We start from the raw sequence: 13,684 nt of genomic DNA, 5'->3' as shown, positions 1-13,684 counted from the left end.
AGCACGGGCTGGGAACCAAAGTATCCCAGGTTCAATTCCCAGCCAGGGTACATTCCTGGGTTGCAGGCCATAACCCCCAGCAACCGCACATTGATGTCTCTCTCTCTCTCTCTCTCTCTCTCTCCCCCCCCCCGCCTTTCCTCCCTAAAAATAAATAAATAAAATCTTAAAAAAAGAACAAAAAACCTAAAATGCTATTGCCCTTTTAAAAATGTTTCATTTAAATATAAAATACGCCTGTAAGTGTAATTATCATAAGTGACAGCTGTGTGAATTTTTCACAAACTGAACACATCCACGGAGTCAGAATCCGGGTCAGGAATCAGAGATTCACCAGCCTCTCCCCCAACCCAGCCCTCTGGGGCTGCATTCCGCTCTCCACCCCTCACCCCTGCTACCCTGCCTGCTAACGGCATAAGTGAGTTTCACCTGCTTTGTGCTTTCTGTGGATGGGATCTCACGGAATGAACTGTTCTGTGTTCATCTTTTGCTCACCACAGTTGTGACTTGCACCTGTGTGTCACGGCTTTTTAAACTCAGGCACTTTTCGGCAGTCTTCCTCATATATATAGATTTACCTCAGTCTTTTTAAGAGCTGTGTAAAATTTCAAAGTTTGGGTATATAGGCTACATTTTATCTTGTCTATTGCTGGGTGCACTTTCTGAATGTATACAGTTTATGTGTATTGTTTCTTGAGGATTGAAGACAAGAATTTCTGTGTTGTAGGACATGTAGATATGAAATCTTAATAGATACTGAGCAATGGCTATATGGTTTTTTTGTTTATTTGTTTGTTTGGTTATTTCCTAAGGTGACGGCAGTGGGGGCAGAGCTGGGTGAGTTGGCAGGTGGGCCTCTAACCTGTGAGCATCTCCCCCTGGCCCCAGAAGCTCTGGATCACAGAGGTTGGGAACAGCCCACTCCATGGAGGGTGCCCCGAGGGTGCTCATCACTTCCGCTGGCTAGTGTCCGAGGGGAGCCAGAGAGGCTGCTTCCTGTGTCTGAGTCTCCCGGTTCCCGGGGTGCCGGAGCCCGGGGAGGGAGGGCCCGGGAGGCGGGGAGCAGTGGGGCAGTGAGCTAGCCAGGATGTGCCGGTGTGGATCGGGACAGCATGCTTGTGCGTGCTCTCTTGTGCTTGCTCGCTGTGCTCCATGCTGCTTCCCTCCCCCAGAGAGGCTGAGCCGCCCGCTGAAGGCTGCCAAGGAGCTGTGGGTATTGGCATTGGTGGTGACCCCAGTGAAGATCCCGACTTCCCGTGTGGTGACGATAATGGAGGAGGGTGTGGGGGAACCTGGAGAAGAACTATTCTAGAGTCTGGTGAGAAGTTCCTCGTGACAGAAGCGGCCCTGGCGAGCGTTCTCTCCTGGCCGAGGGCGTCTGCCTTGCTCCCTTGCGCAGCCTTCTGCCACCGTCGCCTGGAGAAGCAGAGACGCCATTGGAGACGACCTGTTCTCCAGAGCCTGTGTTCCTGGTCTCCTTCTTCAGCATGGTGTCTACCTTTTTGTAAAAAAAAATATTTATTTATTTATTTTTAGAGAGGGGGAAGGGAGGGAGGGAGAAAGAAAGGGAGAGAGAAACCTTGAAGTGTGAGAGAAACATCAACCGGTTACCTCCCGTACGCCCCCAACCTGGGACCTGACCCACAACCCAGGCATGTGTGGGAGTTGAACCGGTGACCCACGGAGCCGCACCAGGCAGGGCACGGTGTCTACGTTTTCACCACTGTGTTACTGGGATGCCTTGTGTAAGCCCTCTCGTCGGGATTTGTGGATTTCGCTGCCACTGGGCTTGTGGTGCCGTTTCTAGTGCAGGTGGTGTTGCAGCAGCTCCCCCACACTGCACAGGCGACGCGCACTGCCTGTGTTCCGGTCTGCCAGCACTGCCGTGACAGACTGCCACCGGCTGGTGGCTCGAAGAGCACATTGACTCTCTCGCAGTTCTGGAGGCTGGAAGTCCAAACCCAAGGTGTTGGCGGGGCTGCTTTCCCATGAGGCCTTTCCCCGTGGCTTGCAGAGGGCCGCCTTCCTGCTGTGTCCTCACACGGCCTTTCCTCTGTGTACACACACCCCTTCCTCTTACAAGCACACCAGTTTTCTTGTATTACAGTCCCACCCTTAGGACTTTATTAGATCTTAATTAACTCTGTAACGGCCCTGTCTCCTGGTACGTTACATTGGAGGTCAGAGCTTCAATCCATGAATTTGGGGGGTGGGCTGCATAATTTATTCCATCACAGTCTGAAATAATACAGTTGGCTGAAAGTGAATGCTGTGTTCTTGAGTTGCAGTTGGAATGGAAGTTACTTTTTTCCTGACTCTGCCCTGGGATCTGTGTTCTTAACACTTTCCATGGGCAATCTCACGTGTACTGGTGATCTCAGTTTCCATGTATATGTAGATCTATATCCTCTTTGGGTGTAGTATGGTCCCAGAAATAGGTGTAAAAGCCCGGTAAAAAGTAGGTATGGAGACTTCCTCTTCTGATAATCAGGAACAACTCTCTGAAGACACCTGGAACAGCTGGACACGTTAAGAAAACATCTGTTGTTGAAAACATTGCATAGCTAAGAAGCTAGTGAAGACCTAGGAGGCCAGGATCTGTGTGAGAACAGAGTCCCTGGGTGGTGACTTTGACATTTGAGCCTGTGTTCAGACCTTTCATCTGGGTTACTGACAGGCTGAGAATTGCATTTGATAGCCTTGTGGGGTCAGGAAGACAAGAATTGGAGTTACAGACGGAGGGTATAGTGAACCCCCTTTCTGAGTTGGGACCCCCAAAGACTTAGGGGTGATGGGAGCCAAAAGAAGACAAACTCTAACATTAGGTTAAGATGTTTGGGATTAATGGTGCCCTTAGCTGCTTGCCAGAAGCACACATGGCATCATTCGAGGAATATAACATCATTTTAGGCCCCAGGTTCTTTCTGCAAATGGTTTTACATATATAATACCTGGCTAATTGTTTAAAATAAGGAGCTAGCAGAAACATCACAATTGAAGCAGACCTGGATGAGCTCCAAATCGGAGTTATCATATACATATTGAATAATAGCACTCAATTTGGTCAAGGAAATGAAAGTGGGAATTTCAACAGAGAGCTAGAAAAATATATGAGTATATTTTTGAAATATATGAAAACAAATGAAAAACCTGTTTTGGAACTGACCTGTTGACTACCAGAAGATATGAAGTCAATGAGTGATTGTATCAGGAGATTGGGTACAACTAAAGAGAGAATTAGTGAACTGCAAGATGAATCAGAAGATAATATACAGACTGAACCGAGGAGAGAGAAAAAGATGGATAATATGCCCTGGCTGGTGTGGCTCAGTGGATTGTGCACTGGCCTGTGAACTGAAAGGTCGTTGGTTCGATTCCCAGTCAGGGCACGTGTCTGGGTTGCAGGCCAGGTCCCCGGTTAGAGGCGTGCGAGAGACAACTGCTTGATGTATCTCTTGCAAACCGATATTTCTCTCCTTTTCTTTATCCCTTCCTTCCCCTCTCTCTAAAAAGTAAATAAATCCTTTTTTTTAAGAGGGATATTATAGAAGAGAGGGAGAGACACATAAAGAATGAAGTGAGAAGGTCTAAGATCCATGTAGTCAGAACCACAGAAATAACAGAGAATGAGGCAGAAGAGATAACAGCTGGAAACTTGGTAAAACCAATGAAAGGCATTAAGCTACAGTTTTAAGAAGCCCTGTGAACATAGATAAGGTAATTAGTAAAAAATTCATACCTATGGTTATCACAGCCAAACTTCTGAAAACCGAACACAAAACATCTTAAAAAGCAGCCAGAGACTAAAAGAGCGATGTATTGACAGCTGATTTCTCAGAAGCAGAGGACAATGGAATGATAGCTTTAAGTGCTCAAAGAAATAATTGCCAACCTAAAATTCTATTTCAAGTAAAACCGTCCTTAAAAAATGAAAGTTTCACTCTGACTGGTGTGGCTCAGTGGATTGAGTGCCAGATTGCAAACCATAGGGTCGCTGGTTTGATTCCCAGTCAGGCCACATGCCTGGGTTGTAGGCCAGGTCCCCAATAGGGGTGTTTGAGAGACAGCCACACATTGGTGTTTAAAAAAAAAATGAAGGTTTCAAGTTAAGGGTATGTTCTTCAGGCAGAGTAAAATGATCTAGATGGAAGGTCAGCCATGCAGAAAGGAATGAAGAACAATGAAAATGGTAAATATTCACACAATTATTTTAGGAGAGAAATGTGTTACTAAGTTTGAGATGTATATAAAAAGATAACATTGCTATATGTAGGTGGGGCGAAAATGAAATTTATTTTTTGAATATATTTTATTATGCTATTGCAGTTGCCCATTTTTTCTCCCCCTTCCTGCACCCCACTTCCCACCAACATTCCTCTACGTTAGTTCATGCCCATGGGTCGTGCTTATAAGTTCTTTGGCTTCTCCATTTCCCATACTATTCTTAACCCTCTGCCTGTCAATTTTATACCTACTATTTGTGCTTCTTATTCTTTGTACCTTTTCCCCCATTCTCCCCCCCTCCCTCCCTGCGATCTCCATTTCTGTGATTCTGTTTCTATTCTGGTTGTTTGCTTAGTTTGTTTCTGTTTTTGTTTTAGGTTCGGTTGTTGATAGTTGTGAGTTTGTTGTCATTTTACTGTGCATATTTTTGATCATCTTTTTCTTAGCTAAGTCCCTTTAACATCTCACATAATAGGGGCTTGGTGATGATGAACTCCTTTAACTTGACCTTATCTGAGAAGCACTTTATCTGCCCTTCCATTCTAAATGGAAGCTTTGCCAAATAGAGTCATCTTGGTTGTAGATCCTTGCCTTTCATGACTTGGAATACTTCTTTCCAGCCCCTTCTTGCCTGTAAGGTCTCTTTTGAGAAGTCAGCTGACACTCTGATGGGAACTCCTTTGTAGGTAACTATCTCCTTTTCTCTTGCTGCTTTTAAGATTCTCTCTTTATCTTTAATCTTGGGTAACGTAATGATGATGTGCCTTGGTGTGTGCTTCCTTGGGTCCAACTTTTTGGGACACTGTGAGCTTTCTGGACTTCCTGGAAGTCTATTTCCTTTGCTAGATTAGGGAATTCCTCATTCATTATTTTTTCAAATAAGTTTTCAGTTTCTTGCTGTTACTCTTCTCCTTCTGGCACCCCTATAATTCACATGTTGGAATGTTTAAAGATGTCCTGGAGGTTCCTAAGCCTCTCCTCATTTTTTTGAATTCTTGTTTCTTCATTCTGTTTTGGTTGAATGTTTATTTCTTCCTTCTGGTCCAAATTGTTGATTTGAGTCCCAGTTTCCTTCCCATCACTGTTGGTTCCCTCTACATTTTCCTTTATTTCACTTTTCATAGCCTACACTTTTTCCTCTATTTTGCAACTATACTCAACCAGTTCTCTGAGCATCCTGATTACTAGTGTTTTGAACTCTGCATCTGATAGTTTGGCTATCTTTTCATCACTTAGTTCTATTTTTGGAGCTTTGATCTATTCTTTCATTTGGGCCATATTTCTTTATCTTGGTGCACCTGTTATGTTGTAAGGGGCCGAGCCTTAGGTATTCGCCAGGGTGGGGCAACCCACTTTGCTGTGTTGTGGTGCTGTATGTTGGGAGAGGGGTCAGAGAGGGAACAGTGCCACTTGCTTGGCTCTCCACTGGCTTTCAGTCACTTCCTCCATTATCCGTAGCAAATTGAGCCCTTCTGGTGCTGATTCCCGGGTGGGTGGGTTTCTGTACGTTCTAGGGTCTCTCTAGTGAATTCTCTTGTGAGGCTGGGAGTTTCTCCCACCGCCACAACCCCCACAAGGTTTTACAGTCAGAGGTTTTGAGGCTTTATTTCCCTGCACTGGAATCCTGGGTTGCATGGTCTGTCTCATTCCCCAGTTGTTCCTCCCAGTTTATCTGCACGCAGATGTGAGACTGCTGGTCCGCCAGCTGCCGCCTCACCTGCCCTGGTCCTCCAGCTGCCGCCTTGCCATGCGCCCTCACACCCCAGCTGCCCGTCTCCACCCCTCCTACCTGCCTGGATGAATGTTTCTTCAACTCTGTGGTTGTCGGACTTCCATTCAGTTTGATTTTCTGGCAGTTCTGGTTATTTTTTGTTTTTTAATTTGTTGTCCTTCTTTTGGTTGTGCAAGGAGGCAGAGTGTACCTACGTATGCGTCTCTCTTGATTGGAAGTCACGAAATTCAATTGTTCTTAAAAAATTCTTCCATTGTTCAGAAAGAGAGTGTAACTACCCATTAATGTTAGATTTTGATAAGTAAGAAGGCATACCATAATTTCTAAGGTAACCACTAAAGGATGGAGAGATACTTTTCAAGCTAATGAAGGGGACAAATGGGATAATAAAGAGTTTTCAAACAGAAAAAACGAGCAATAGAGAAATCAGGGAACAAAGAGTGGGAGCGATAAATAGAACTAATGTTCGTAATGAACGTAAGATACAAAAACTGTGAAAACGTTCACAAGTAGAATCCAGCAATATGCAAAATAATAACAGGTTTTGATCAAGTTTTTTTTTTTATTCTTACCTGAAGACATTTTTTTCGTTCCTTTTTAGAGAGAGGGAGGCAGGGAGAGAGAAACATCGATGCGAGCGAGAAGCATCTGCTGGTTGCCCCCTGTACACCCGTACCAAGGGTTATACGTGTCTGGACTGGGGACTGAACCCGCAGCCCAGGCGTATGCCCCGACCCGGAACTGAGCCTGCATCCCTCCCGTTACAGGGTGGCGTTCGTAACAACTGAGCCCCACAGGTCAGGGCGTGACCAAGTATTTTTATCCCAGAAATGCATAGTTGATAAAAAAAAATTTGAAAATTGAATCCATCATCTTAACAGAGTTAAGAAAAACTGTAGGATGCTCTCAGTAGATGCAGAAAAAGCCTTTCGGCTTTAGTCTTTAGTTAGCCCTCAGAGTAAAACAGTTGGGGAGTGCAAGGGACCCAGAGGAGTCCAGAGGGTCCTGAAGAAAAAACGAGTGGTAGTTGTTGCCAGGATTCAGTGTGAAGCTATTGTAATTCAAATGGTAAGCTTCTGGTGCGAGATAGGTGACCAGACAATGGGAAGAGCATTGTATCCTAGCCCCTAACTGCTGGCTGCTGGAAGTTCAAAGCCCTTCCAACCCTTTGTAGGCAGCATTTCTCTCCTGCTAGACGTTGGCTGTAGCATCTGTCCTTGTCCCCACCACTGTGAAAGTTCACGGTGATGTGCCCTGGTGGGGGCGGGCCTGTGCCGGCCCTGTGCTGGCCTTTGATTTCTTCCCTTTCGCTTGCTCACCGCGGAGCGCCTGCTATTTAGGTGCCGGCCTCCAGGACTAGGGCTCCAAGTTCCGTGTCTTTTTTCTCTTATTTTCTGTATCTGTGTGTTTGCTTTACATTTTGTAAGATTTCTTCAACATTATCTTCTAATTTTCCTGCCGATTTTCATTTCTGTAATCATATGTATATATGGTTAGTTCCTGAGAGAGCTTCTGTTTTCTAGTCTTTTCACTGTGCCACCCTGTTTTTCATGGTGCATTTCCATTGATCTCTCTGAGGGTAGTGATACAGTTTTTGAAGCTGTCAACCCGCATGGTCTCTGTTTTCTCACAGTTCTTTTTTTTTTTTTCCTGCTTGTTTTAATCTGTCTTGCATGGGTGCGGCTTTCCTGGAACCCTTTGTATTTAAGGATAGATCCAAATACTGATTGAAAGTTCTGAGCTTGTGAGTGGGACTGCTAGGATGATCTGATTGGGTTGTTTCTGAAGCTAGTTCAGAGTCTCCTGAGAAGTGTCTTGTGTTTTCCATTGGGTTATAGGCCCAGCTGCCAACATCCTGGAAGCCACAGGGAGATGAGAGCTAGGGGGTTCTGCACTCGGTATATTATTTTGTATCTTATTTCTATGTCATAGCTGTACTCTCACATTTGCCTGCTCCTCCCTGTCCAAAGGCTATTTTATCTTCTTTAGAAGATAACCTTTGCTGTTGCCAGGTAGCTCAGTTGGTTAGAGTGTCGTCCCGATATGCCAAGTTTTGAGTTCACTCCCTGGTCAGGGCACATAGAAAAAGCAACCAATGGCCCCGGCTGGCGTGGCTCAGTGGACTAAGCGCCGGCCTGCTGACTGAGGGCCACCAGATTGATTCCCAGTCAGGGCGCATGCCTGGGTTGTGGGCCAGGTCCCCAGTCGGGAGCTTATGAGAGACAACCTGGATGTTTCTTTCACACATCGATGGTTTTGTCCCTCTCTTTTTCCCTCCTTTCCCCTCTAGAAATAAATCAATAAAATCTTTTAAAAAGAAGGAAAAGAAAAAGCAACCAATGAATGCATAAATAAGTGGAAAACAAATCGATGTTTCTCTCTCCTTGCCTGGCTCTCTCTCTCTCACCTCCTTCCCCCCACCCCTTCCTCTCTCTTTCTCTCTCAAAATCAATAAGTAAAATTGAAAACAAAAAAGACATAACCTTCTACTCTCTGCTGGGCCGGGGCAGGGGCGGCCCCCAGCCCTGATGAGTGTTACAGTGGCTCTGAGCGGCTGGCCACGCCTTCCCATCAGCCTCCTGCACTCGGACCCATTCGTGCCCCGCTGTCCCGGAGCACCTGGCGCCACAGCACAGACTCCTGGTTTGCGGGGGCGGGGCGAGGGGGATCCTGCAGTGGGACTTGTACTGCTTCTCGGCCTCCTCCACAGCCAGCTTAGGAGTCTGTGGTCGTTGACCACTTGGTATCTGCTTTCCAGCTTCAGAGTTCGTTTTCCCCATGGTCATCCTTTTGGGTTTATACCTTTAAAAAAATACGTAGAGTTCCTACAACTCAGAGGAAAAGCAGCCCAGCCGAAAAACGGGGAAGGATGTGAACGCGCAGTGGTCGGGAGAGGCTTAAGGTCTGGCGGCGTCCCGTGAATGGAAGGTGCTCGTGCTCTCGGACCCAACATCTCTAACCCGAGGGCGCACACCCTAGAGACACACCTGCCCGTGAGCCTAGGGAACTCGCAGATGAGGGTTCCAGAGGAGGCCCGGCCCGTGCTTCCACCAGCAGCAGGGGACACAGAAGTCCAGCAGGAGGACGGACACTGACGTGCAGTAGGTCCTGCGGTGGACGGACACAGCGCAGAGGGTGAACGGGTCGCCCAGCAGGGGAACCACGTGCAGTCTGGCCCGGAGCCAGGCTGCCAGGTCCCACGTCGTCAGTTGTGACACCGAAGGTGTAACTCGGGTGGGCTCCTGCAGCCCTTTGTGCCTCAGGCCCCTCGTCCGGAAGATAGGCCCCTCAGGCTTGTCCTGAGGGTCTGCGCGGTGCTGGAGAGTCCAGTGCCTGCTGTGTGTTTGCGGAGGAGACGTGAGTTGGTCTGGGCGGCTCTCAGACACACACGGGTGTGGGGAAGGAAAGCGACGTGCCAGTCAGATGGTGTTTGGCTGCTGGGAACCTGTACTCGAGAGTTCCTCTCCTGTGTAAGTGAGCGTACGGATGTGGGTACGTTTTGGATTGTTCCCTGCCCCAGTGTACAAACATGCCGGTCCACGGTACGTGCTTGTATGTGGTGGCTGTCTGTCTCACGTTCCAGCCCTCCCCGAGCCACCCCCATCCCCACTTAGGTCCCTCAGTCCCCACACCCCGGTCGTCCTGGCTCTGGCTGTGGGGAAGGCGAAGATGCCACTGTGCCGGCTGGGGTGGTGGAGGGAGTCGTGAACACGGATGAGCACCCGGTGGCTCCTCCGGGGAACCTGCCGGGGCGGCAGGTGCTCAGCAGACTGCAGCAGGGCTGCCTCCCAGTGGGGCAGGGCAGGGGACCCTAAGGCGGGAGTCTTCCAGGAAGGCACCCTGGCCCCTGTCTGTTGGGGGGCGGGGGGCGGGTTACGGCAGCCTGTCCTCTCTGGGCAGACCTGGAACTGGACAGTGAGGAGAACACGGGGCTGCCTTAATTGCCGTTGCTTGGCCACCTCTCAGGCATGGAGGCTTTGGGGAGGGTGTGCCTCAAGTGCCCGTGTGGGTGGGGACAGGTACCTGCTCCCTGGGAGCGCCTCCAGGAGCCAAGGGTAGGGTACGGTGGCCCACAGGCTGCGGGGGTCCACAGCTCCTCCGGGAGGTGTTGGCTGGGCCGGACACACCGCAAGCCCGAGCTCAGGGGACCCTCGGGGACACACGGCCGCTCCAGCTCCAGATCCTCCCCCAAGGCTGTGGCTTGGTCTCACCTCACTTCTCCATCTGTTCGTCACTCTCCCCTGTCCCTGTCTCACTCGGAGTCCCTCACAGGTGGGACCCTGGTAGGGTTGCTCTCTTTGCTCCCCCCTGCATAGCGGGTCGCGTCCCAGGCCAACTGAGCTGGGGAAGCAGACCTGCCACCGCTTTTCCTCGTGTGTCCGTTAGGGTCCAGCTCCCCAGGAGGTCTGTCCAGAGTGGAATCTGCACGTACTCTGGATGTCCCTTGGTGTTTGGAGGTGGTGGGGATTTTGGGAGTGGGGTGTCAGCCTGCCTAGTCTAGGGGCTTCTTTTCACCAGGGTGCAGGCCCCCTGGAACACAGGGACTGCCTGTTGGGGACACTGTCACTAGCATCCCAGGTTCCTCTGGAGGCCAGTGATTGGGTGGGCTGTAGCTCAGGAGCACAGTGAGCCCCTTGCCCAGGTGTCGGGGAGCACACTCTGGTCGGGGCTGGGAGGCAGCAAGTGTGAGGGGGCACCACAGGCCACCCAGCCTCGTGGGAGCGCAGCTTCCTCTCCTGCAGGACGTGGGGGGGGGGTGAGCTGGAGGTCAGAGGCAGCCTCCTGTGCATGGGTGCCCTGGCTCTGTGAGTGTGGGCAGGAGCCCTGTGTCTATTAAAAGGCAGAGGCGGCCTTGTGGTTGGAGTGCTGCCAGGGGCTATAAATAGCCAAATGTGTGCAGAAGCAGAGCTTGCCAGGGGGGAGGGGGGAGGCCCCTGGGTCTCCAGCTGGCAGCAGGGCCTGGGTGTGGTGTAGGAGGGGCCTGGAGCCTGCCATCTCCCCAGCACCCCCCCCCCCCGCCCCCTTAGGCTCTGAACGCCAAGCTCTAGCAGGTGTGGGTGTGTGTAGGTGTGCGCCCTGTGCACTCCATGAGCTGGGGGGCCCCCCGGGGGGCTGTGCTGTGAAGGCTCGTCCTGGGCAGCAAGGGAGACAGACACACGACTCCAGTGTAACACTAACACGCCAGCCCTGGGCGTTGTTCTAACCACTCTTAAAGAGCTTTAACTCGCCTCACGCTTAGAACAGCCCTGGGAGTGTGCTCTGCTGTTATTATTCCCTTGTCACGAGTGGGGGGAACGGGCAGGGGGTGGTGTGGTAACTTGCCCAGGGTCACACAGCTAGGAAGCGTCAGCGCCACGATTTGACCAAAGTCCATCAGCTCATGGCTGCGTTTCTCGGTCACCTGTGCCAGGTGGGGGTCCCGTGACATGCCAAACCTTTGGTCCTACCCCTGGAGCCTTGCGATCTGGAGTGCTCAGCCCTGTGCACCTGGGTCCTGCCCACAGGAGTGGCCAGAGGGGCCCCTGCCTGGTCAGCGGCCCGGAGAGAGGAGGGGTCTGCACCCCACCTCTGCCAGCCTCTCGCTCTGACTTCTAGCTTCACGTGGGGGCTTGTTGCTTGTTGTCTGAGCGGAGGTGGGAACTCCCCAGAGGACCCGGGAGCTTGGGCAGCAGGGTGAAGCCACCACTCCTGTTGTCCCCGCCCTTTGAAGTCCTGCCCTCGCCAGGAAATAACTATGTCTTTCTGTGTGTTCTTGGGTCCTTCTGTCTGTCTGTCTGTGTGTCCGTCATGTGTCCGAAATTGATCCCAGCGCTAAGTGGAGAGTCAAGGCTTCCGCCTTCACCAGCGTTGCAGTCTTGTGGGGGAGGCCTGGCACTTGAAAAGCAGTTGTTGAGCACGCTCGCGACACTTGTTTTTTATGCGGGCATTCATTATGGTGTTTGCTCTTGGGGATTATCTTCGGTCACATCATTGGTGCATTTTTCGAATGTCTGAAATACTCCTTTAAACAACCACCGGCAGTTTGTCGAGGGTGATAAGCTAGGTTTTGGAGGAAGCACAGATAAGGCTTGTGGAAGTAGAGCTGCCCTGGCCTCCAGGGAGAGGACGGAGCTGAGATGAAAGGAGGAAGCAGAAAACATCTTGCAGCCAGAGGCAGTCGCTTGTGCCAAGTAAGGCCCAGACTAGCACGTCCAAGGCCCAGGCGATGTGGTGTGACTGCATTGAGGGAAGGCAGATGGGCAGTGCGCAGCTCCCCCGGGCCTCATTCTCTGGGGACCCCTGTGGAATTGCTGCTGCGAAAGCAGTGGGACCCCCAACCAGGAGAGGAGGCTCTGCATCCGCTGTACTGGGTGTGCTGCGTGGCTCAGCCCCCAGATGCTGCTGCAGGGGCTGCGGGGCCTGTGTGCATTGTGGGACCCAACCTGGGTCCGGGTCCTGGTCCTGGTGTGCTGGCCCAGCCTGTGGTCTCCGACGCCCACCCGCTCCCTCAGGTCTCCCCCAAACCTTCAGCCTGATGCAGGGCCTGGTTGGGGTGGGGAGCCAGTGTGCACCCCTGCAGGAGCCCCTTTGTGGACCCTGAGGCCCGGCCTGCAGATCAGGCTGGGTCCCAGCTGCCTGGGTGGTCTGGTACCCACTTTTTTCCTCCTTACTGGTGTCTGAGTCTGCACCTCATGGCACTGGATGGCTGGAGCCATAGCTGGACACTGGCCTTCTGGTTGGGTGACATTGTGAAACTTTGAAGTCCTACCTGGACCCTTGAGATGTGAGGCTGACCCCTGGCCAGGCCCTTCTGGAAGGAGCCTCCCATCACTGCGGAGAGATGCAGAAGGGGAGGGTCTGACTGGAGAATGGCCACCCCTGCCACGGGCCCTCCTACCTGACCGCCTTGTCCTGCTCCCTGGGTGCAGTGGGGTGTCAGCCCTTTGTTCAGGGGAGCCTCTGATGGGGGTGGAGCTCGGGGAGAGGGAAACCTTGGGCTGTTCGAGGATTCAGAGCATTTCCAGCACCGCCCCCCTCCCTGGCTTGAAGCGGGGTCTTTCTGCTCTAGCCAGCCTTTCAGGCTGATGGTGAAGCAGCACTCCGGTGGGCTGGCTCACTGTCATTCCATGGGGGGTGCCCCTGACCCGTCCTTCCTCCTTTCTGAGGTGGGAATAGTTGTAGGGGAGTCCAGCCAGGGGCAGCGTCGGGTCACCAGCTCACAGTAACCCCAAGAAGTACGGAGAGGCTAGGAGTAGGCTCGGTACCGGTTTCCTCTTGGGTGTGTGGGTGGGGGGTTTCAGCATTGAGGCTGTAAATATGGCTGCCACCCCTGATCAGGGGCACCCTGTAAAGGGATGAGGGCAGGGCACTCCCAAACGGAGGCCTGGGAACGTGTCTGCCTAGGCGGTGGGTCGGGAGTCAGAACCAGTTTTCCCCGGAGCCTCCTTTGGCCTCTCCTCCTCCTCCTCCTTCCTGTCGCAGGGCTGTGGGGTCTGAGGGCAAAGGGGCAGGTGTGGGGGCGGGCCTGGGGTTGCTTTGGAGGGGATGGGTGAGGAAGATGGATTTGGTGAACATTTGAAGCTGTGTTTGAGGATCAGAACTTTGGCCACCCGGTGGCACTGCTGCAGGGGGTGGAGGAGGGCACGGGAGAGGGTGGAGGGCGTCCACAGGGGGCTGCAGGGGCCAAGCCCCGCGGGGAGGATCATCTGTTTTCACGCCTCAGCCACCAGCCGGCCCTCCGTCTGCTTG

The 13,684-nt window shown here is 51.7% G+C and overlaps 1 protein-coding gene across 5 annotated transcripts in view; it reads left to right on the top strand.

Moving 5' to 3' along the window:
* The window catches only part of ACVR2B (activin A receptor type 2B), a 42,332-nt gene that overhangs the window by 7,592 nt on the left and 21,056 nt on the right, over positions 1-13,684 (top strand). The window lies entirely within an intron of this gene.

Source organism: Phyllostomus discolor, chromosome 7 (assembly GCF_004126475.2).
Source record: "Phyllostomus discolor isolate MPI-MPIP mPhyDis1 chromosome 7, mPhyDis1.pri.v3, whole genome shotgun sequence".
Taxonomy (NCBI): domain Eukaryota; kingdom Metazoa; phylum Chordata; class Mammalia; order Chiroptera; family Phyllostomidae; genus Phyllostomus; species Phyllostomus discolor.
This window is presented reverse-complemented; position numbering and strand designations above follow the sequence as displayed.